Source organism: Zootoca vivipara, chromosome 5 (assembly GCF_963506605.1).
Source record: "Zootoca vivipara chromosome 5, rZooViv1.1, whole genome shotgun sequence".
Taxonomy (NCBI): Eukaryota; Metazoa; Chordata; class Lepidosauria; order Squamata; family Lacertidae; genus Zootoca; species Zootoca vivipara.
The window spans coordinates 72,470,866-72,493,739 of record NC_083280.1 but is presented as its reverse complement, the minus strand read 5'-3'; the positions used below and the strand labels follow the sequence as shown (position 1 = coordinate 72,493,739).

At 42.2% G+C, this 22,874-nt stretch overlaps 2 protein-coding genes across 3 annotated transcripts in view; one reads left to right on the top strand and one right to left on the bottom strand.

Moving 5' to 3' along the window:
• CTNNA3 (catenin alpha 3) overlaps window positions 1–22,874 on the bottom strand; it is a 550,231-nt gene that overhangs the window by 359,493 nt on the left and 167,864 nt on the right. The window lies entirely within an intron of this gene.
• The window catches only part of LRRTM3 (leucine rich repeat transmembrane neuronal 3), a 92,703-nt gene that overhangs the window by 51,289 nt on the left and 18,540 nt on the right, over window positions 1–22,874 (top strand).

Sequence of the window (22,874 nt, the reverse complement as noted above, 5' to 3'; positions counted from 1 at the left end):
ACAAACACACAAGAGCAATGCTATATATAGATATAGCCACATTAGCAATAATACAAAAGTGTTTAAAAAAACTGCTCTATAACACATAAGCTAACGACGGTCTCAGTTAAAGGCAGCAGTGAATAGGCAGGTCTTCAATGCTTATCTATTGATGCAAGGAGCTTTCTTTGATCGGTCTCTCTATAATTTAGCCAGATCTTCATAGTATTGTGTTGGCTAAGTCTCTACCTGACATCTCTCCACCTGACAATTGGAATTAGTATGTTCACGCTACTGTGAGATCAGCAATTGCCACATGACTGCAACAATAAATACAGTGCAAAAATAAAAATACAGTGTCATTGCATCACACACAGGGGTTCCATTCCAGAGGCAGTGCACATACACAAAACTGTGTATAGACAATGTTTACCTGGTTGCTAGCTGGCAGGGATGGAGGAGAGCCGCGTGTCTCTGCTGCCTTCCCTCACTCCTTCAAGCAAAGCAGATTGCTCTCCCTCCTCTCTGAGGGAACTTGGGAAACAGCAACCCAGCTCCCTCAGCTGCAACAACCATTGGTGAAGTGGCAGTGGGGTGTTTAGCTCCAGTGGTGCAATGGTTGCAGTGGAGGAGGGGTAAAGACAAAGTTGGAAGCGAGAAAGAAAGAGGTAGACAGAGGAAGAATACGAAACTTAGCTCCCTTAGCTGTGAGACTAACGGGGAAGTGTTGGGGAAAAGAGAGAAAGTTAGAAGGCAGGAAGAGAGAAGCAGACAGAGGGAAAGACATGCAGAATCTGCAGCTTCATTCCAGCCTTTTTCTTTTGCCTTCATCTCCCTCTGTCTGCCTCACTCCTCCTTCCTTCCATCTTCATCTCTCCCCCAATGCCACTTCCCTGCTGGTCTCACAGCCTAGTGGGCCAGGTTTCTTCTTTCTCTGTCTGCCTCCCTCATCTTCCCCTCTGCCATTGTCTTGCACCCTCCTCAGCTGCAACCGTCGCCCAGAAGGCAGCAGCTGCCACCAGAGCCAAGCATGTGTGTAATTGTATTTATGCATGTTAAACATGCCTATACTATATCTGTAATCATTTCAGCTTGCTAAAACACTCTAAACATACAGCACTGCCTTATTTGGGATCTTCAGTATAGGGCCCTTAACTAGAGAATTAAACTCATCAACTTATTGAGTGTCTCTGATGGTATGCTACTGCTGTGCTCTGCCCACACACACACCAGATAATGAAAATATATAAAGCTGTGGTAATTAAAGACAGTGAAGGTCACTGGATTAGCAAGATTTACAATACATCTCTGGCTAGATTTTGCCAGTCACTGCTCTGTCAACTTTAATTCAAAAGAGGCATTAATCAGAGTTGTAGGCTAATTTACTAATCTGGCATACAGTGAATGTGTGTGTGTGATATCTGAACTTCTTCTTATACATTCCCCCACCCCAAGAAGCTCTTCCCTTTTGAATAAGAATGATATAAGCTGTCTTCATGATATGCAACATATCAGTGAACTCCTGGAGGTGAAAGTGGAATTGCATCTTCTGACCCTCCCATCTGACTTTCATATATGAGTTGCACCTTGTGCACAGTCTATTATGTGTACAAGCTATATGTGTATAGGTCTGATACAAAGGATCTACACTCTGGAAACAGCAAAGCTCTCCCCGCCCCTCAACCTCTTCCCAGGCCACTTTGATTTGTACACAGATCCCTTAAAGTGCCCCAAAAGCTGCAAAATTTTCACCCAGCAGCTGTTTCAGCTTTCATTGCTGACGAAGTGGTTCCTAGTCCACAAAGGAGTATGCTACAATGAGGCCTTAATGCAATCTGGGGGAAAATGTCTGTGATCATCACACATTCTTATTTATAAAGGACCAAAAGGCTAGGTGCAATACAAAAATTAAAACTAAAACAGATACTGCCCATCAACTTACAAGCTAAAGATAAGATACAATAGTGAGCAAAGGAAATAAAAGAGAAGGAGTTCAACTTCCTGATGACATTTCTTACACACAAACTCATGTTATATCCTACCTGGGAGACTTTTCTTTGTAGAAATGTCATCACATATGAAGTAGCTCAAAGCCAGAACTGTTAAAATATATATTTTCTGCATTCACCAAACTCACAAAGCCCTCCATAAATGCACTGAAAGGTCCTAGGACCCAACAAATTGTAAGAGACACATGACATATCAGAGCAATGAAAAATACCCTTGAGGCAATGAAGAAGCTATTGTACTACAATGCTCTACTGTTTCAATACTTGTAGAAACTCTTAGGTGAGCTTTTTCCTGAATTTGGAAAACTTAGCTGGGTTCAGGGGGAAAGAGGTTGTCACCTTCTCATGTGGCCTTGCGCGTGCAGACACACACACACACACACACACACACACACACACACAATCAATCACCCATCCTGAGAAAATGGGGAAAATGTCCAGGAATGGCAAAAATGTTAGCAAGCCGTTAAACTATGCTACATAACTATAAAGTATAATGTGATCTTGCTTATGAGTTAGGTTCAACCTTTTTAGTAGTGTGCATCAACACATAGGCCTGAATTAAACGAATCAAATTTAATTCTTGTAGAAGCCAACACAAGGGCTCCCACTGGTGCAATGGCACTTTCCCACCTCTCCCCCAAATCTGCTCAGAAACACAAGAAGAACTCCCGGAACAGTACATGGGGGAGGAGAGGGAAGATCACTTGACTTTGCAAGCAGGAATGCTTGCACTCGCAGAGCAATCAGAAGAGCATGACATCCCTTAACTTCAAATCCTACACATATTTACTTTGAAGAAACTGGTAATGAAATGGACTTACTTCCAAGTAAATATGTTTTGACCACTTTCAGAGATGAACTTTTTCAAATCTGTTCCTACAAAAACTGGAAAAGGATGCCTTTTTGGTCTCTCTCAGAAGAAAGTTCATGTTCAACATAGATCAGGCATAATAAAACATACCAGAGATTATTTTCCATGCTTTTATGTTATGTTTTATCATTGATGTTTTGCAATGTGTTTCTAATGTTTTACACTGCCCTGAGATCTTTTGATAAATAGAGGTATATAATCGAATAAAAATAGTAATAAAAATATTGATACAAAGTTATTTCTTCCAATCAGGTTCCTTGTAATTGTGTTAGTGAAGTGAGAGAGTACTGTTCCATTCCCCTCAATGCTGATGACATGGAAGTAAGTCAACAGGGGGAAAAATCTTTGGAGATGACAGCATGACAACAGCAGGGGGCGGGAATTATTACAGTTTCATTAGGACTGAAGCATGGAGGAAATTTAACTTGATGGCTTGGCACCCACGTCAATTACTCATCCATAGTTGTCTGGCTATTGATCAAGCACTGACTCAGCATAATTCATCATTCTCTGTTAGCATGTAAGAGGCAAAAAAGACACACTTTGAAAGCAGATGGTAATGCAGTACAAACACAGAGGATCCTTTATTACATAAAAAAAATATCCTCCATTGCATATGGTTCCTTTTTGCCAAAACTGGTCAGGGTATAAAACTCCAAATTTATCCATTTTCATAGGATCAAAAATGTAGGCTGAATAGCAGCTAATGACTGTAACTTGTGTTAAAATAATCCACTGCCTTGGAACCCCACAGGTCCTGAAGTACAGCTCTGAACTGAATAGATTTTTATTGTTGTAATTTTAAATAAATTGCCATTATACTGTGCAGTAAGTTGCCTTTGTAGAAAACAGAACTTATTTGACATGCACACCATAACTGTGTATGTATTGGTATCCTAACCAACATATGAGAATTCATTTGCTTTCATTTTCTATGGATTTGTAAATTTTGAAAAGAGCAAAGAAATGAAGAGATGATTTGGGCTAGAGATGAATGTACATTATTTATCATAGTGCTGATCCTTTAATTTAAAAAGAAAACACCTGCAGCCATATTTCACTTTGATCATAACTTCATAAGCAGATTTGCTTTGATTTTGTTCAAATAAGTAGACCTTTTTATGACCTAAACTTGTTTAGTGACAGGGAAATGAAGTGTGCTGTCTACTGCTTGCCAGTCAAAAAAAGTAGGGCAAGATTCACTGTGTACGGTAATTTGAAGAATGATTTGCTGGTGACTTTCTAACACAACAGTTATGGTAGCACAGGGGAGAGAACATGCTTGTAAACAGGCACTCCCATGATTGTGTCTATGGCAAGAATCACTAGGTTTGCCTTTGCCAATATTGGAAGCCATCTAATATTGAGTCAGACCATTGGTGAATCAAGTTCAGTGATGTCTACACTTAGCAGAGCTCTCCAAGGTTTCAGTCAGGGGACACAACATTCTGAGTTGCTGGTCCCGACCCTTCCCTAGAAAAGGGTTTGTCTGCTTGTGGGATTAATCTAGGGCATGGTAGTTTGTGAACCAAGAGAGATTTGTGTTTCCCTATGTGGCATGCTTCCTCACCTACTCAAGAGCTGCCATTCCTATGGCTCCTTGTGCATAACCCAAAGGGAAGAGCACCTGGTGGGATGTAGAAAGCACCATAACCGATCCCAGGAACAGTGGGAGGGAGTGCTGCTGATAGGAATTACAGGCCAAAATTATATGTAAGTAAATGTCTAGTTCACTCTGTGACACAGACTTCAAACTACCATGTCTGGCTTTACGTACGAATCAGGCAGCCAGAAATGTGTAAGGTGGTTAAACAAAGGAAAAAAGAAGCAAAAGAATACCAATAAATCCTGTCATTTTTTCAAAACAGACAAGGGTCACCTCCAGGCTGTTAGTACTTTGTGGGAGGTATTAAATCACATTCTAGAAATTTAGGTCTGCACATTTAAACTGAATTAGAGCACACTTGCACAGCAAATCCACTTTTTTAAAAAATAAATTGCCTTTCTAAGGTTAGGACATTGGTAAAGAAATGCACTAAAAAGTGTGGGACAAATGATTGATGGGACGACATATCACCTCCATGCAAGCAATGAAGATGAAAACTCACTGTCGTATAACCTCCCTACAAACAAATCAGAATGAGCACTTAAATTACAGTGAGCATTGATTGTAAAACTGCTTAAGCTTTGCACAAGACAATCAGAATAACTGCTTTAAAAACAGATAATCTGAAGAAGTCCAAACATTTTCTGCAGTCTAGATCAGGCAGTATGCTAGGGAAATAGATAAATAAATTCAAGATGAAAATGATTTCAATATAGAGACAGTGTCTGTGGCAACCAATGATGAAGAAAAGCTGCTAGATGCATCATGAGACAACAACGTAGCGCTTTCAGAAGACAGTCAGGTAATTTTTTATTTATACCACGGCCTTCCCGATTTGAAAACCGGGCTCAGAGCGGCTAACAGCAAATATGAAACACTAATTAAAAGCGAGTTTAAAAACAGCTTAAAAACACAACGTAAGTATAGCATCCATGTCAATAAAATTAAAAAAAATCAGGGTCATTTTTTGGGGGGAAACCCAGTTTAGTAAACATCAAGTAATTGCCAGGGCTAACTGGCTAAGTTTGGTCCTGCTAGGGCCAGCAAGGAGACCAGGGAAGAGTTTAAATGTGGGGTCCCAAAAGGGTTTCTTCATAGAAAAAGGAAAGGGAAAAGGGAATGGAGGATCAGGCTAATTCAAATTGAAGGCCAGGCAGAATAGCTCTGTCTTACAGGCCCTGCAGAAGGGGATCAAGTCCTGCACGGCCCTAGCCTCGTGGGACAGAGCATTCCACCAGGTCGGAGCCATCACTGAAAAAGCCCTGGCCCTGGTGGAGGATAATCTGGCTTCTTTGGGGCCCGGGTCCCTTAAGCTATTATTATTCATGTCCTCTGTGGGACAGACCAGGAGAGGCGGTCCCATAGATAAGAGGGTCCTAGGCCACATAGGGCTTTAAAGGTCAGAATCAGCACCTTAAACCTGACCCGATACTCCACCAGGAGCCAGTGCAGCTGGTAGAGCACTGGGTGAATATGCTCCCATGACAAGGACCCCGCTGGAGTTTCTGGGACAGTTTCAAGGGCAGCCCTGTGTAGAGCAAGTTACAGTAGTCAAGCCTAGAGGTGACCATCGCATGGATCACTGTGGCCAGGTCAGGGCAGGAAAGGTAAGGGACCAACTGCTTGATATGGCGAACTTGACTGTTGCTGCAACCTGCGCCTCCATGAAAAGGGAGGCATCAAGGATTACACCCAAACTCTTAATGGAAGGCATTGGCACTAATTGAGCCCCCGCAAGAGAAGGGAGTTGGTACCCCAATCCTATACCATCCCAACCCAGCCAGAGGACCTCTGTCTTTGAAGAATTTAATTCCAGTCGGCTCCCACAAAGCCATCCAGCCACACCCTCCAAGCATCTGGTCAGTGTGTCTGGGGCCGAGTCGGGGTGGCTGTCCATCAGCAGATAGAGCTGAGTGTCATCAGCATATTGGTGACAACCCAGCCCAAATCTCCAGACAATCTGGCCGAGGGGGCGCATAAAGATGTTGAAAAGCATCAGGGAAAGAATTGCGCCCTGCTGCACTCCACACACCAAGGAGTGACATGACGACATCTCCCTCCCTAGTGCCACTCTCTGCCCCCGACCAGAGATGAAGGAGTGCAGCCATTGTCAGGCTGTGCTCTGAATCCCCACGTCGGCAAAGCAGTGGTCCAGAAGATCGTGAACGACCATGTCAAAGGCTGCCGACAAATCTAAAAGAATCAGCAGTCCCAACCCGCCTTGGTCCAGTTATCTAAAGAGATAATCTGTTTAGGCGACCAGAGCCGTCCCGGTCCCAAAACCAGGACAAAAACCGGAGTGGAGTGGATCTAGAGCCGATGTTTCCTCCAGAAACCTACCAAGCTGTTCAGCAACCGCTCTCTCAATTATCATACCCAGATATGGAAGATTCGAAACTGGGCAGTAATTGGCTAGATCTAAAGGATCTAATGAAGTTTTCTTTAAGAGCTGAAACACCACTGCTTCCTTCAGCTCCTCTGGGAATGTCCCCGTGCCAAGGGACAAATTGATGATTTCAACCAGGGGGACCCGCACAACATCTGGACATGCTCTAATCAGCCAATACGGGCACAGGTCGAGGAGGCAAGTGGTGGGCCTACCGGCTCGGAGGAATCTGTCCACATCAGCAGGAGTGCTACACTTCTGGATTCATGTTTTTTCAAAGGCCTAAAACATAATGGGTAATTCATGATTTTGCAATGGAAAAGGCCAGATTAAGTAAAGCTGTAAAGTGAAATGGTTTATTTTGCAAATGTGATTGTCCATTAGAGTAAGAAACAAAAATATACCTTTATATGGACCAACCAAAGTTGCAAAATAGCCAGAAAGCTTTGCCTGACTCTTCTTCAGTCTACATATTATGTTAAACAAAAAAGGCAAAAAGAGGAGGGGATTGGGATATGATAGAACCGCCTCTGTATGAGTCATATTTTAATTGAGAACTGTAGAACATGCAAGTATTAAAAATTTTCTTTCTTTCATGACTCATAAGACTGCATGTGCAGAATGTGATTGTGGAAGATGGGGGGGGGGTGTTACAAGTTCATAATAGGCCTCAAAAATGATGCTTGGACGCTGTATAAGTTTGCCTGGGGGCAAGCATTCCTTGCCCCAGACATGGTTTACCTGAGTGCATGCATTAAAAATAAATAAAACCAAAACTGTGCTTGCCATGAACATGCCGTGAATGCACTTGCAATTGTCATTTATGTCCTGTTACCTAGACCAGTTTGATACAGGGTGAGTCCTTTAAAAGAGGCCCCAGGGATACAGAGTACACATGTATTTTCTGCTCTAACTACTTCACTGCTAGCATTGAGTCCAGGGAAGGGGGTTGGAGAGACTCCTGAGCCCTTAAGATGTGGCATAAGATGACCCCACTAGTTACAGGTTTCTACCACCACCACCTTGAAAACCAATTGCACATCATTTCTGCACTGCACAGGGATTTCTGCTCAAGGCTGGTGCAGGAGTGTCAATGTCTGCTAGCAGTCAAGCTTAGGAGACACTGCAGTTTCCAGCACTGAAGCTTGAATGTTGAAAATAATGCCAAGCATCTACACTCTTCCACTGCTCAAGCAGTTAATGAACGTGCTTGTTTTATTGCCATATAAGCTGTGTGTGCCTATAAACCAAAAGGCAGATTTATCAAGAAGCAGGACTTGATCAGCAACTGCAGAAAACTGCTGGTCAGCACCAAGCCAGTGTGAACAAGTTTGGCCTTCAAGTGTATTATATATTGTAAGTGGGCTGCTGAAGCAAATGTGCCATAAAGGATAAATCATCATTGTGTGGGTGTAGGTGACTATGGTCTGGCTCTGATATTTCCTGTGCATTTATTAAGTAGAAAGAGAAGGCCAAAAAGCTGAAGCCAAGTTTGTTTCCTTCTGTACTCTGCATTATTGTACCTTGTTTCTCTTTCATATCCGTAATCAATGCAGAAGCTGTTGATCGAAAGATTATTATTGCATGCTATCAGAAGTAGAAAAAGAAGGTATTAAAAAAATCACAAAGAATTGTGGGTTGTGGATATTTTTCCTACTGAAATGCTTATATCCCAGCCCCTCCCAGGGCAATTGTTCCACTGTGACTTGTTGTGATGCAAGAGTGCTTTTAAAAAGCGTGGTAGAGTCAGTAATTTCCCTTTGGGCAAGGAAAACATAGATGCACACTTGGACATAGGTGTCTATTTTCCCCCAAAAGCAACAGTAGCTTCCGCAGCACAGCTAGAGAACCTAAGAGCAAGGTTCAAGAGAAAACAAAAATGATTTTGCAACCTATAGCAAACTCTGGGGGGAAAAACTGTGAGAGAGGTAATACTGCGAGAGAGATGTATGTGTCTGAACTCAAAAGACTTTGTGAATTTGGCAATATTCTTAGACTCTGCAAGATCAAGTTTATGACCCTGTCGTTATATGGGCTGTCTGAGCAAGCAACAGAACTTGATAAAGGAGCAGTTGATAAAATAAACCCCTTACATTGCATCTTTTTTTAATAAATATGATTTGGATTACCGGATCTGTGACCATACAATAAAATTTGTATTATATCATACGAGTGGGAAACATTGCTCTGTTTTATGATGCAAAGTAGGCTTCTTTTCAAAAGACATTTTTCCTGAGGTGCACCTTCCTTTCTATGTTTTAAAAAGCAAAATGAATTTCCACAGCAACCACCATCTCCACAGAATAAATTCTGGAATAAACTCTTTCATTTACACCCTTCATTTTAGAGCCAAACTAGATCCAATAGTGCAGTCAAAGGTTTCTTTTCATGTGCCTATCCTCCAAGATACATATGTTCATATAGGGAGGAGGATGACACGGAAGCTTTCATCATTACCACATTTTACCACACCCCAGAACATTGATCCAAGATTGAGAGAGGAAGTAGGAAGTGGTGGGGCTCGGGTTCAGCATCTCTCTCATGTGTACTCATATGACCCTAGTAAACTGCCTTATACTACGGTATGGCTGCTTGTCCAATTAGACCAGTAAAGTTCACTTTGATTGGCAGCTGCACTCCAAGGTATGAAAGCACAGTAACTTCCCCATTACTTGCTACCAGACTCTGTTAACTAGAAATGCCCGGGACCACAAGCATGCAAACCACTCAGTTATAGTTATAGCTCATTTCACTATTAAAATAAAACCTTCCCCCACCCTGAATGATGTGGACACATTAGCTTCTTTGTGTCTACTCTGACCCCTAGGCACGCTCTTCAAATGCATCATTGTTAATTGGGGAAGAATTCCATAGGGCTTTCTCAACACACTGAAGGCCAAACTAAGGATATATTTTACCCTCAAGTACAATATTTTTCTTTTCAGAAATAATAAGCAAAGAGCCCGTGATTTGTGAAAAGAAAAATCTTGTATACACAAGAGCAAAATACAAAACTAATGAAATGTGTTGTTTGGTCTTCTATGGGCACTGTATTAAGGAAGCCCCGAGTTGCCCTGTCTAAGGAATACTAGGGTCATACCAATGCTAAATAATTTGAAAATGTATCTTTTTTGGGGGGTGCCTCATTTTATTTCTACAAATTGCATTACACTGTCATCACCTGAAAGTCATCACCTGAAAGACGTAAAGAGTCTTTGAATCAAACATATTTATTGCATAATTTTGAGATAATGCATGCAACATCCCACTCCTGATATAAATGGTGTTTTTCTGGATAAGATTTCTCTTTCTCCTAAATGAGGCCATTTTCAAAATAAGTTATATAAAATGAGAATGAGAGAAGTAACTCTAACTAGAGACTGGTTCCTTCCACCTCTAATTATTCAGAGCTAGCTTTTCTTTGCACTAACCAGACTCTTAATGAGAGCTGTCATAGCCTAACAAAATGCAATCATTAGAAGTACTGTAGCATTAGTAATTATGCCATATGTGAATGTGTCCTTGCAACAGTACTTCACAATATTTAAACTAGTACTGTTCTGCCACCAGCAATGTATTGAGGACTCTCTTAACTCAGAGAAGTGGGATATGCAATTATGCTTTTTAATTAAGATTTGCTCAGTGTCTCCAGAGCAAAGCCTCCTACTACTCAAGTGGGCTGGGCTGACGTACATAACGTTGAGAATGAAAGCTCATTCTGAATTGCTGTAGACGGCTTTGCAACTTTGAACAGAGAGACCCACAACCCACACACGGTGTACAATTTATTTGTGAAATAGCTATACAATGTAGACCAATGTTTAAATCATAATGATAATAATGGTATGTTCTTCAATATCTCATTGTTCTATATAACATTTTCTTTAGTTTTGTCAACTGGCCGGGTCGTTCCTCCTCAGTTCTCTCCCTTGCCACATATACATACATTCCATTCCTTCTCCCTCTTCCCAGCTAGTTCCTCAGAGTTTTTGTTGATAAAACTGGCACTCTAAAGTAAGACCCTTAGGGATTATTTCACCAATTCAGTAATTCCATTTTTGTTTCAGTTTCCCATTCAGAAAATAGGACTAGGACAATCATTCTTCTTTCTTCGTCTGCTAACATTAGCATTCATCGTGGGTAACTATATTTCTTACTTTGCCAATGGGCACCTTCCCCTCACTGCAATAGTCAGTAAATTATGCTTGTTTGTCCTGAATGACTTATATTTCACACCTTCATCAGGTTTAATTCAAATGCAAAACATCTGCCCATGAATGCACTACTCTTCCATGTATATTTAATTTGCTATATTGCTATAAGATCTATCATAAAGACAGTCATGCATGATATTAAATGCAGTTTATGTTATAAGAATGTCATTTGTTTAATTTGTTTTAAAATAATTCACCTCTGGCGCATTTCACATTATAATTATGTTAATACCATTACTCTACTCTGCAATGTAGTGGTCTTGTGTCTTGCACAAGGTCACTTCTTTTCACACATCAGACAATTAAAAAGCTGCTGTCAAAGAAGTGACACAAAATTTATTTTGTAAATTAATGACCTAAAGGGATTAAATAAGAGAGCTGGCCCAAATGGACTTCTGACTTTAGAGAAAATTTTGCTATTATACCTGACAAATGCAGCTGCCACATATCAAGACCAGATTTGAACACAATTGAACAATTGGTGAATATTGTGTTGATCAGAGGCGTACCTGGGGTTTTTTGCATCCTTGGAAAGGAGCTGTATCAGCAACCCCAGTCAGGAAAAAAATTACTTTACTGCAATAGCCACATTAGAAATTACTACATTTTACATGGCCCAAGTACTTGGAGTGAGGGTGAGGTCCATAGCTGCCAAGTTTTCCCTTTTCTCGCGAGGAAGCCTATTCAGCATAAGGGAAAATCCCTTTAAAAAAGGGATAACTTGACAGCTATGGTGAGGTGTGGAGGAAGGGCAAACAAATTCACACGTCTTTGTGCTACGGTGAGAAGGACAGGAAGTTTCTTCCTTGTTTGATCTCACCACAACAGTGGCATTGTATCGCTACACACACATATGGTGTATACTCCATAGTCTGATACATGATTTTTGCACCTTCCTCCGCTTGACCTGCACCTCTGGAGCGGGCCAGTTTCACCAACCCTTAGGTATGCCTCAGGTGTTGATGATACTGACAATGTTCCTGAGTAATGTGAGCTGCCTCTAATTAAGTGTTCAGGATGTGTCAGTGGATTGCTTTCACTCAGCACTGCCTTCAAATCAGGTTGAACAGTTGACTATGGGTAACTTTTCCCTTCCCACTATAGCATATTTTTTGAATTGCTTGAATCATCTGACTTTTTTGCTTTGAATGGCCATTTTTGTGTGTGGTATACTGTGGTCTGAATTGCACAGGTGGGTGTATGTAGCACAGGCATAGGCAAACTCAGCCCTCCAGATGTTTTGGACTACAATTCCCATCATCCCTGAACACTGGTCCTGTTAGCTAGGTATGATGGGAGTTGTAGTCCCAAAACACCTGGAGGGCCGAGTTTGCCTATGCCTGATGTAGCAGATGATAATAACCATGCATGGGCCCAAGGAATCCTAGTTCCTTAAAGAGTGACATTTGCAGGGTAAACCAAAAGTGGTTTCAGACTTCCTTTCTTACTGCTGAAATTTGCATTTCCCATTTCACTTGTAATTTGCACTACTCATTTCACCTGTAGACAGCGATTCCAGGAAGTACCTCAATTTATATTTTTGTAAATCACATATCTGGAAATTAAAAGGTCTGAGGAATGACATCTAGTTCTACCCATCATTTCCCAAACTACCGCTCCTGTCTTTACACTGCAATTTCCAACTTCTATAGTTAATATGATGCATTTACAAAAATCCCTAGCTTCTCGCAGTATTTCTTCTCTACTTCTGTGTTAATTAAATACACAACTAACTTTCATAGCTGGTAAAAATAAGTAGCATCTAAAAGATGGACATTATTAAGAGTTTATGGAGAAACACACTAACCTTATATCAAAGGTTTTTATGTCAGAGATAAGGGAGAAATAAGAAATTAAATATATATTCCAAAAGAGCAATTCCCTAGCTGTTTTACAATCCACTAAAATCAATGAGATTTGCATAAAAGTAGCACTTGGCTGACTTTGCCTTCTAAATGCTTTCATAGGACATGTTTGAGAACTCATAAAACTATTAATACATTCTGATGACCAGAAACAACAAAAGCAACCAACCCAATCTATGTCTCATAATGGATTTGAGAGATCTGTTGTCCTAGGCTTCTAGAATTAGCATATAAACACTTATACATTAAATCCTTCTCAAATTCCTTTGTGCAATTTCTCTTATGATCTCTTTAAATAGCAAGCATTTCCTTTTGTATTCTCTCATTGTGAAATTATACACTGTGATCTCTACTTTGAGGACCTAGGACATTTGCACCGTCATCTCTAAGGATGTTGTCAATTTTATCAATTTCTGAAGTCTTCCTATTTCCCCAGCTCTTCCTATTTCCCTCATCTCCCAATAAAACATGTATTCATGAATATTGGGGTTTTTTAAATTTTAATAACTTAGAGCAAGCAACTTTTTTATAGGCTTGTGGTACCAGCACTCTAGGTAGTAGTTATATATATATGGGGTATGAAGATGACTTTCAAACTGAACTTTTATTTCTTTTGTTAGTTAGTTGTGAAGTCTCCAGATAGTCAGTATAACATGCCAAAGAGATCATTTTTTTAAACCATGCTGCTTATATATAAAGTGGCTCATTGTTATATGGCAGAAATCTGTGGGAAAGATGCCCATCAACCCCTAGAAATAGTTAACCAGGGAGAAGAAATAAAAACAACTCAATCATTTCCGTTCCAACACCGCAAAAAATGCAGCATCTCAGTTCCATATCCTCATAAATACTGAAGACAGGCACATAAAGCTTACAGCGTTGACCCCAGTGAAGCATGAGTAATATAATATATAGCAATGTAGTGTTTAAGGGGGGAACTGCTATAATGTGATATGACGCAAAACTAGCATGTAATTTGATTGATTTGCAAATGATATTTCAGGTTATCGTCAACCTTTTCAGACCCAAGACCCACTTTTAACCCAAACATGCATTTGGGGGACCCATTTCCTCCCCCCCAAAAATATTAGCATGGTGGTAGTACTTCTGCTGCAACCCACCTTGGATCAGGCCACAACCCACTTGTGGGTCCCAACCCACTAGTTGAAGACCAGTGCTGTAAAGAAGGTTAAAATTCATGAGCAAACATGTTTTGTAAAATAACAGATTGTTTTTACTTCACTGCAGAAAACCACAGCTAATTAACAATGCTCATAAAACACTAAAGTTTGATAATTTGGCAGAGGCATAGCCAGTAAAAGCTCAAGGGGATCACTCATTACTGTATGCTGCCACTGCTTCCAAATAAACATGTCCCATGTCAGCCAGGCACCACAAGACTGCAGAGGGTATTGACAAATAGTAAATAGCAACAGCAGCCTTAAAGAAGGATTAGCCACACACACATCCCGAAAATCCAGTTTTCTTACTGTGTTATTTGCTCACCAATTACTATACTAGTGAAAGTGGTTGGCACCTTCAATCCTTACCCACTCCACCCCTATCAGCTGGTTTGCTGGCCCAGTTCATGAGGGGAGCATCCTAGCAAGCCTCCTTCCTGGATCATCCCACTCCCCACTGACTGCCTCCCTCAAACAGCATCTACCCACCTTGTTCTCCTTGAGAGGAGAAGCAGGTTTAGGGTGGCACAACTGGTGCGGTCACACTGGCCACCATGCTGCAGGGGGCACCAAAACAATGCTGTAGAACAATGCTAAGAGAGGTGGTGCCATAAAATTTTAGCATCTCACAGGGTGCCACTGAAAGTTGAGAGCCCAAAGTCTGCCACTGCAGACCCATATACAGTCTTTAATGAACTGCATCCGTAACAGAGCTGATCCCACAAAGATGAATTTGCCAACCAGTCAGCCCATGCAGGGTTCAAATGCTGGTTAGCAACTCTGCAGAGGAGTAGCTAGAAGCATCTTGGTCACAGCTGAGAGTTGTGCAGTGTGCCTCCTCCTTGGTCTGAATGGAACTGGCTGTCAGGGCCGGCTCTAGGTAGACCCCCGGTCGCGCGGAAACCATGCTGCGCCCTGCGAGGGCGCCAGAGCAATCTCTGTCCCTCAGCGCCACGGCGCACGACCTGCTCAAGACTGCCCTACTGGCTGTGGGGTGGATCCTGTACCTGTGTGATATAGGGATGTTGTTTGGATTACTACAAGGTGCTCTATGTGAGGCTGCCTTTGGGAAATGTTCAGAAACTTCATTGGGTTCAAGATGCTGTGAACAGACTGCTGACTGGAGCCAGTTACAGAAGGAACAGAAACTCATTGTTACGACAGTTCTGCTGGTTTTTGGTCCATTTCTAGGCACAACTCAAAGTGCTGATTATGGGCCTGCTTGGGTTTTGAGATCTCCAGGGAAGGTATTTATCTCAGTCCCACCACCCTCATAGACACATTTGGACACAAGGAGGGCCTTCTCAGTGGCTGGTCCCAGATTGTGGGACTCCCCTCCACAGGAGGCTAGGCTGGCCCCTCTCTACTTACCCTTCACCAGGAGGCAATTTTTGTTTTGTTTTGACAGACCTTTGTGTTAGCCATTTGCTCAAGCTCCCAGATGTGTTTGAACAAAGCAGCCTTTCCCCCTGTATCATGGGGAACATAGGAAGCTGCCTTTTACTAAGGCTACCTACACAATAGTGGCTTAAAATGTGGCAAGGTTGTTTCCCCCACCCCACCCCATTGTGTTTCAAGTCGTATCATTGTACACACAGAGAGGGGACAGGTACATCTTCATCTGATGTGCATTGCCTGTTTGGTTTCACCATGCCTGCAACCTCTCTCTGCTCTTGTACTCCTATTCATGAATGCATCATCTGCATATGCACAACATCTGTTTCAAGACAGATGGATAAGAAATTCAATTTTCTATCTATTCCTGTTCTCCTGCATGTTTTGCCTAAAATGGAGGCAGAGCTGAGTGACAGTTGGCTGTATTTACTGAGATGAGGGGTGCCTTCCCTCCTTCCCAAGAGGCCTGTGAAGCACCTGACAAAGCCTCATTTGAATATCTACTTCCCCCTCCTACACTCCATCTTAAGACTCTTACTGGATGCAGACAAGGATGGATTGACATATCTCTCTCTCTCTCTCTCTCTCTCTCTCTCTCTCTCTCACACACACACACACACTGTGGCGAGTTACACCAGTAAAGGGTCCCCGGACGTTTGACGGTCTATTGACCCTATACCTCCCTCGCCTATTTCTTCCCTTTTGCTGCCACCAACCAGTATATCTGTGTACTGGTACACAATTGATTTGAACTCAGTCAGTTGAACAGTGAACAAAACAATTAAGTTTATCTATTGTGCACATCTTACAAGCATATTAATTCTTATTGGTTTCTCAATTATGTTTACTTTAAGCTTAACTGTTAGTCTTAGTTCTCCCCCTGTTCTCCCTAACTGACATTCTCTTCTTAACTATTATAGATTCTCCCCACCGCTCACCTCTAGCTTCTCTAACCCTCTATTTCAAAATCCTTTCTACCTCTCTCATCAAATCCACCTCAGCTCAACTCCTTTATCTCCATCTAACTCCCCCTCCTGTCTGCCTGCTCCCCTGCTTCTGGCTGGAGAGCTCCCATTGGCCGTTTACCTCCCTGGCAACTTAACTCTTTCTAAGCCCCTAGAGGTGAAACGCCACACACACATACACCCTTTCATTTTTTTACCACCTAGCCTGAAGAAGAGTTCTAGGACACTCAAACACATGTTTTGTGTCATTTTCATTGGCCTAATAAAACTATTGTCCTAATATGTGTTGTCATCAAATTGAAGATTTGGACAAATGGATTAGAAATATTTCATGGATGGGACATATCATCATAGGGGAAATGAATTTTATGCCGGGTTATATAAGAGACAACCAATGCCCTAGGAAACCCTTCAGGTTCTACAGAGACTAATAGTATATGGGAGTTCTAAATGTGGAATGGTATTATTATCTTTCACCATCCCCCTACTTCTGAGATTTGTTACATTGGTCTGACATTACACACTGTGCAATATGTCAGATTCAGATCATGGTGTGATTTCTAACAGTTTGGTGTGTGAGAGAGAGTTTTAAACATTTCTGTTTGATCATGGAAGTATCCTCTGGTGTAAAAAATCATTGATGGATTTTTTTTAAAAAAAATGGGTAAATAATATTATGCTAAAATATAAGTTAACATTAAAAGATCAGTGCTGGATCACATACATTCTGATCCAAAATAAATTAAGAGGAGTTATATTGAATCAGGCCACAGATCCATTTTGTCCAACATTCACAACTTTGGACAGAAAAGGCATTGGGTCCCATCTTTATCCTATTGGGCACCCCACTAAAGGGATCCGGGAAGGGATGTCTCTGTCCAGGAGTCCATACAGGGACTAATGGGCCATAGCACCTTTCCAAGTGGCAGCCCTGAAGGGCTCATCTGAATCTGATGAATGTCATAGAGAGACCCACTATTTAGGATCGACCCATCTCTTTATCAGTCAGCAGGTGATGCTCCTTGATACTTGATGCATTCCCAATGTCTTCACCAAAGCCTACTTACACCTGTAATCAATAAAGTTGTGGCCAATTTCAACTCAATACTGATGTCCTAAGTCTTATTTCTACTTTGGGTGGCCCCACACCAGGGCCCCATGCTTCCTACACTTGGGCCCACAATGCAGCTAGATTATGGACAATGATCTTATGGAGAGCCCTGTTTAGGTGCCCATGATGCAAAGTAAACAATGCATACTCTCTTTCCTCACCACCCGCCATTCTATGCTTTACACAGAACGCCCTCTACTGTTCTGATAATAAGCATTATTTTGTTGCAGAAAATGATAATTTATTCATAAGAAACAGAGTATTTGTATATGCCCAGATGTCTCCTCAAGCTATAAAATGTGTTTTAGAATGACAAGAAATTTTATGTGATGAACAACATCAGCCCCAGTGGGCCCAGAATACCCATGCTGGCCCATAGTGTGCCTCCCTGGGTGGTCCAGCCCTAGCTGCATCACTGTTCTGAGCATGATTTCAACAAGCTATCATGAGACCAATATCAACTGACAGACCTATGCTCCATTAATTTCTATAACCCTCTTTAAAGCCATCTAAGCCCATAGGCATCACATCTTGTGGCTGCAAATTTCACTAATTGATTTCATATTGGTTTAAGAACAGGATTTAGACTGGACATATTTGGGTACTGTATGATGTTATAAGATAATGGGGTGTCCAATAAACAACTTATCTCCCCTGGATAAATTGATAACACTTGCAGGTATGGTGGGCTGTGGCAGAGGTGGCTTTAGGGCAGCACAACTGGTTCAGTCGCACTGGGTTCAAAGCCTAAGGGGCGCCACAACTATAATGTACAATGGAAGGTGAGACGCAGGGGGCACAGAAATTTGGTGTCGCACAGGGTGCAGATGAAATTTGAGGCCCCAAGGTCCACCACTCCCTGTGGTCTTACAATCTCATGGTTACCACCAATAGCACCAATCACATCATTAACCACCAATCTGTCATGGGAGGCCTGCTATGGTTTACTTATCCCATCACTTTCTTACTGTATGCAGAATCTATGCCACAAATTACATTGATTAAAAGTAGCTACAGTACTATCATAAATGCTTGTATCTCAATGATGCCATCATTTAGTTTCATATAAATAATGCCTTGTGTAGCTTTTACCTACAGTATGTACTGTATGAGATGAACAGCCAAATACATTATAATTTATTTGCAGGTTAGTTATATGAGAATAACTGTTTAAATATATTACAATTGCCTTAAAGATGTTCCATTTACATTAATTATGTTACTGTTGCTTTAAAGAGGTCTCTAGACTTGCTCTATTTCTTACTCCAATGGTACCATTAGCCAAATACCCTGCTAATATCTACCTAAGTTAAGTCATTGGCTGTTTAGCAGACTTCACCTGTTCTCTTTTACAGGCATTGTTGAAGTTCATACTAGATGTCTGGTCAGGGACTTGCTGTTTCTTCAGGTTTAACTGCCAACCACTGACACACTGATCCAGCTCTTCCCAAAAACTGCTGCTAAATTCATTGCCACCCCCTGCAGACTTTCTTAGTTTCTGCCTTCAGTAATTTTACCTTTAAGGAATTGACTCCTCTCCCTTCACCAGCTGCTTGGTACTGCAAGGATTTCTCAAGCTCCTGGGCCCATTCTGGACCCCTCCTTTTCTTGTTGCTGTTCTCAGCTCCAGACTCTCTCAGGCCTGCTTCTTTGGCCCCTCTTCTCCACAAAATTGCCCATATGACAGAGCCAGTAGCAACCAGCAGGATAGTGCGGTGTTGCTCACATGGCTCCCCAATGCCATGCACCACTGTCAGTTACTGGAAGGAAGAGGAGCAAAACCGTAGGGGCGCTCAGTGTGGGGCAGTGTTGGGAAGACAAGTGAGCAATGCTGGCCACTACTGGACTAGCCCTTAAACAGTCTTGAACTTGCCCTTTTATTCTATGCATTCAGAGCCCTCTAACCAACCACCAGGTTCTTGCTTGAATTCCACACTCTCTTTGGCCTAGATCTATGGACCAATAAGTTTGAAGCAATGTCCACAAAACGACCTATCACATTCTGCCCTTTTGAATTCCATTTAAAATTCTACAGCCAACTGCCATAACGGAAACCTCAGAAATTACCTACTCATCTCTTCAGCAATTCTATCAGTTTAACTGCTTCTTGGCAGACCGCCAACTGAACTCCACTACAATGGATGTCACCAACTTTGGTCATGCCAGGTTTTCCCCTTTAACACAGTAAACTATCTACAGTCTAAACCAGGCATCCCCAAACTTCGGCCCTCCAGATGTTTTGGACTACAATTCCCATCTTTATTAATATAGAAACAGAAAGAAAACAATTCCCAAGATATACTCAGTATAATGAAATGGATCTGTAGAATATAAAAGGAACTGTAACTTACCACAGGTTTTACTTACGTTGTTTCACATTTTATATGCAGGTAATATGTATGTATATTTCGGGGGGGATTAAGTATACTTAAAACTAGTGAAGATGGGTGGGGTTTTTTGTGGGGGGGGGGTGTTAGTGGCACTGCTAAACAAAGGGAACAATGGATTGCCCAAAGCCCTAAGAAAGCCTTTTATGTATTTGAACATGGTCCTGGCTATTTCCATGCTAAATATTTTGCTGCTTAAGCAGCCACCTGTTCTGTTCCCTTTAGCTGCCCTTACTGAGGAGAAATGTTTAGGAAAAGCATCTGGAAAGTATTAACAGTAATGGTCCAAGAATAAAATTATGCACAAGTGATGAGGGCGAGATGCTTAGGCAGATAATTAGGCAGATGCTTCCAAATTTAACAAACTACGCCCCAAAGACAGTGGCCCTTCTCCAGTTAAGGGAGTAGGTGAAAAAGGCTTCTGCATGCATATCACTACCTGGATGGGGAACAAAGTGTGTGAATGTGATTCCCTGGCCCATTTCTGCACCTGGTGGTACAGCCTTCCCCACCACCATCACCCCCCAAAAATCCCACATATCAGCTATTTACAATAGATAATGTTTCCCGTTTCTTGTCAAACCACTTATAGTAAGATTTTGCTCTTTTTTTATCAAGGGTTGCACAACCGTAAACCTGGCTTTGTTGAATTAGCACCAGGATCAATTTAAGGACATCTGCTTTTGCTTCTGTAGTAAGCAACACATGGGGAGGGGACGGGACCTGGTGTGATACTACTCAAACAATAGAATGAGGAGAAACAAAACTTTCTTATTCATTTTGCAACCATGATAGACTCTCCTGGCTTTGGAAGCACAAACTGCCTCCAACAGCGGAGGCAGAACAGAGATATAATGCCATAGTTTAGCTTTATGAAGAAGCACTTTCTTTTGACTGTTCTGAATCTTCATTGCTGAAGTTCTGGTCTTATGAGAGAGGGGTGGGATTCTCTATTCAGTTTCTCCATACCATGCATAATTTTCGACACTTCCATCACATTGCCTCTTCCTCACCGTTTTGCTAAACTTAAAAGCCCCGATCGTTGCAAATCCTCCTGCTGGAGGAGTTGCTCCACCCCCTTGATAATTTTCATTGCCCTTTTTTTAACCTTTTCCAACTGCACAACATCCTTTTCAGGATGACATTGCTATAACTCTACACAGTATTCCGAGTGAGGTCACACCATAGATTTGTATAATGGCATTTCAATTTCAATTCCTTTCCGAATGATACCTAGCATGGATTTTTTCCCTTTTCACAGCTGCTGCACACTGGCACTGGATCTAGGCACATCAAAAAAGTGTTTCAGGAAAACGCATTGCAAACCTCATACTGGGAAATCATGTTGGTGAAAGACAGAACTCCACACCACCATCTGGTGTCACAGTATGTTATCTATATATATAAAAATGTAGGCATTGCATGTGCGGATGTCCCAGCCTTTCTCCGTAACCGCTGAACTGAATTGCAACAAATTTGGGCACAACGTACCTTGCCCATCAGGGAGGGATCTAGCATAAAAAAATTATTTAAAAACCACACCTTTCACACCTAAAATAATGATTAAACACAAAAAAGTGACTCCCCTATTACACGTCACCAGCAGAACCTCTGAAGACTCCAGCAGCATCAAGTAGAAAGGCAGATCGAGCGCTGCCGCCTACAAAGCCTCTCCGACATTGGCGCACACCTCCTGAGGCGACGACTTACAGTCGTTGCCTCAAACGCCTGCTCGCCATTTTAAGCTGCCGCCTGAAACTGCCGCCTCCAACGACACGTTCCCATCCGCTGCCTCCTGCCGCTGGTGCCTCACGTTGCAGCCTCAATCGGCTGCTCGCAAACTCCGCCTTCCCCACCCCCAAAAAATCTCCTCAAAGGGGAAAAAAACTCTGCACCCTCCATCCCCAGCGCAATAAGCCCGATCTCACCACCTCAAAAAAACAAAAAACAAAACCAGAGACCCAGTCCGGATTCCGCCGCCTCCCCCCACGCTACCGCCGCCTCAAGGGCCCTGATCCCCACCACCACCAAAAACACCACATGATACACCTCACACCCCGTCCTACCCGAATCCACATACGACCCGCAAACTCCACCTTCTCCTCCATAATAAAGACCTCGCCAAAGCTAAAAAAACAAAAAACCACATCCACCGTCGACGATACAATAACCCCGACCTCCCCAATGCACAAAAAAACAAAGAGATAGTCAGGACTCCGCTGACTCCCCCGACGCTCCCCCACCCCAAGGACCCCAATCCCAACCAACAGCTCAACCACCTCACGAGGCAGCTCAATCCCCACTGTCCTCCCTGACCCTGCCAAAAAAATAAAGACCACCCCAACCCCACAATCACATCCATCCTGAGACCCACCCCACCCCCTATGCAGCCTCCCCCCCACCTCCTCCTAAACCTCAATCCGGAAAAAAACACGACCACTAAAAAAACAAAAACAAACAAAACCCACAACAGGGCCAACTACCACCATCAGAAACCCAGAAAAAAACAACCAACACTCCCAAAATAATTCCACCCACCCCCACCAACTCACACCACCCCAAAAAACCACATCCACTACCAATAAGAATACCCAAATCAAACTAAACATCAAAAAATCTAAATTTAAAAACAATACACCATACCACATACCCCACCCCCACCCCAAACAAAAAACACCAACAACTGAACCCCAAACCACATCTATGTAACAGTGACTCACAAAAAACCACCCCCACAACTTCTAAACATACCAAATAAAAACACTCACCTCTACTCCTTTCCTACAATCATCAACAGACCCACAAATCCCAAAGGGAAAAAAACAGCAACCCTCCAAACTCAACAGCACCCACCCCCACCCACCCCGAACACCAACAAAATCACATCCACTACACAGAGGAC